The sequence below is a fragment of the Bison bison genome, unplaced genomic scaffold (assembly GCF_000754665.1).
Source record: "Bison bison bison isolate TAMUID 2011002044 unplaced genomic scaffold, Bison_UMD1.0 scf7180017864068, whole genome shotgun sequence".
In the NCBI taxonomy this organism is placed as follows: domain Eukaryota; kingdom Metazoa; phylum Chordata; class Mammalia; order Artiodactyla; family Bovidae; genus Bison; species Bison bison.
The window spans coordinates 1472624-1475641 of record NW_011494640.1 but is presented as its reverse complement, the minus strand read 5'-3'; positions in this window follow the sequence as shown (position 1 = coordinate 1475641).

Here is a 3018-nt window from a genome sequence, read left to right as displayed (position 1 = left end):
TAAAGAGATGGGAATACCAGACCACCTGACCTGCCTCTTGAGAATTCTGTATGCAGGTCAGGAAGCAACAGTTAGAACTGGATGTGGAACAACAGACTGGTTCCAAATAGGGAAAGGAGTACGTCAAGGCTGTATATTGTCACCCTGCTTATTTAACTTATATGCAGAGTACATCATGAGAAACACTGGGGTGGATGAAGCACAAGCTGGAATCAAGATTGCCGGGAGAAATATCAATAACCTCAGATATGCAGATGACACCACCCTTATGGCAGAAAGTGAAGAAGAACTAAAGAGCCTCTTGATGAAAGTGAAAGAGGAGAGTGAAAAAGTTGGCTCAAATCTCAACAGTCAGAAAACTAAGATCATGGCATCTGGTCCCATCACTTTACGGGAAATAGATGGGGAAACAGTGGAAACAGTGACAGACTTTATTTTTGGGGGCTCCAAAATCACTGCAGATGGTGATTGCAGCCATGAAATTAAAAGACACTTACTCCTTGGAAGGAAAGTTATGACCAACCTAGACAGCTATTAAAAAGCAGAGACATTACTTTGCCAACAAGGGTCCTTCTAGTCAAAGCTATGGTTTTCCCAATAGTCATGTATGGATGTGAGAGTTGGACTATAAAGAAAGCTGAGAGCCGAAGAATTGATGCTTTTGAACTGTGGTGTTGGAGAAGACTCTTGAGAGTCCCTTGGACTGCAAGGAGATCCAACCAGTCCACCCTAAAGGAAATCGGTCCTGAATAATCATTGGAAGGACTGATGCTGAAGCTGAAACTCCAATACTTTGGCCACCTGATGTGAAGAACTGACTCACTGGAAAAGACCCTGATGCTGGGAAAGATTGAAGGCAGGAGGAGGAGGAGACGACAGAGGATGAGATGGTTGGATGGCATCACTGACTCAATGGACATGAGTTTGAGTAAACTCCAGGAGTTAGTGATGGACAGGTGTCAGGAAGCATTTAACAGGAGGCTTCCTGTGTGCTGTTTTGGATCTGTCAGGAATTCTCTGCTCCTTATTAATTCCTGAAGCCTCTCCCAGGACTGAGGAATCCAGGCATTTCCTTCATTAGCGTTTCTATATGGTGATAAGTACCCTCCTCCTTTTTGTCAACCATACAGTAGAAGTGATTGTTCACAAATCTCTAATATGGATTGCCTATGTTTTGTAAGTCTGGAATTTTAATCTTTATCTTTGATGGTATATATGCCCACACCATGTTGATTAAAAGACCTTTGCTCCATCAGAGCACTGGTACCCGTCTGTGTGTGTCTTTCTCTCTCTCTTTCAGGCTGATCCCTGAGTTCACTTTCCTGCCCGGGCTTCTAAGACCCTCTCGAGAAGGTGCTCTACGCCTTCACCCCATCGAGAGGGCACCTGAGGCCTTCATGAACAGAGCAAGCCCCATGCCAGGGGCTTTACTGGCTTTCTGGAATATCAGAAACCAAGGAATATCAGCCTCTTTCTCTCCTTTACTTTCCTATCGTCGACTCCAGACCACCAGGTTCCAGTCCATTAAAGGACCTCAACAGATAGGGAGCCTGGCGTGTTGCAATCCATGGGGTCACAAAAAGTCAGACACAACTGAGCAACGAAACTGAACTGAACAAGGAGGTAACCACCCCAGCCCAGACACAGGGAATAGCCTGTCTCCAGTTCCTCCCTACACCCCGCAGCCCAGACTCACCCCCCACCTCTGTCTCTGCAAAACTCCAGTGTCCCACAGCACCCCTCCCCCCACCCCTGCGGGAAGATAGGAAGGGCAATGGAACTTAGATCACCAGTCCCAGGGAGAGAGAAGCAGAAGCCATGCTGGCTGGGCTAACATTATGTGCCATCATCTCCAGATGTGTCACCTCTGTCCTTCCCATCTCCCCCACCCCAGAGATCAGGGAAGAGCCTGTCTCCCCACTTCCCAGGTTGCTCTGTACCTCTTGATCAGGGCTTCTTATGGAGAGAAGCTGAAACAGGTGATCAGGAGTCCCTGTTTGGGGCCTGGCTTCGTCCCCAACTCATTCTGGGACCCTGGTTGCCCTTCTGGAAACCCAAAAAAGTTGATATTATAACCCCGAAATTCTCTTCAATAGTTGCATCTTACCTGACTCTTGGGTTCCCATGGCCTGTGACAGCCACTCTCGGCTCTGGACAGTGGGACCCTGACCCCAGGCCAGCTCCAAATCCCTGCCCAGTCTGACCTAGATGGTCACTGACTCCTGGATCTGACAGCACCCGGTCCCCTTAGACCGGGAAAGTGTGGTCCTGAGAGGGAATGTGGTGGCAGTGGCTTAGTTGCTAACTTGTGTCAGACTCTTGTGACCCTGTGGACTGTAGCCCATTAGGCTTCTCTGTCCATGGGATTTCCCAGGCAAGAATACTGGAGTAGATTACCATTTCCTTCTCCAGGACATCTTTCTGACCCAGGGATTGAACCCACGTCTCTTGCATGGCAGGTAGATTCTTTACCACTGGGCCATGAGGGAAGCCCCTGAGAAGAAATAAAACACCAGTTTAGTTGCAGAGCCCAGGCTCAGGGTAAATCTTCCTGCCAGACCACCTCACCCCACCCCACCCTCTCCAAGCCTCTGATGCCACACCCACCATCCCTGCCTCTGAATTCCAAGCAGGATCCCATCTCTCTTGGGAAACCCAGTGCCAACAGCACCATCTCCAGCCCCACCCCCATCTTTCCTCCAGTCACGGAGGGTTTAAGGACATCACTGCATTCATCCATTGGACAGATGGGAAAAATGAGACCCAGAGAGGGGCAATGGTTGCTCCAGATCACCACTGGGGGTACCAGGAGGCTCCTGATACCAAATCTTGTGGCTCCCCTTCATTTCTCCTCTCATCCTCTTACGTGGGACTCTAAATCCAGTTAAGCATCCAGAGACCCTGGAATCCAAATCCCTCCCTCCAGCACAGGAACTCGGGGTCGGGGGAGGGGGGGCAGGGAACACTCTATCTTTGGGAGTGGGGCTGGGACAGAAAGGTAACCCGGGATGGGCTCTG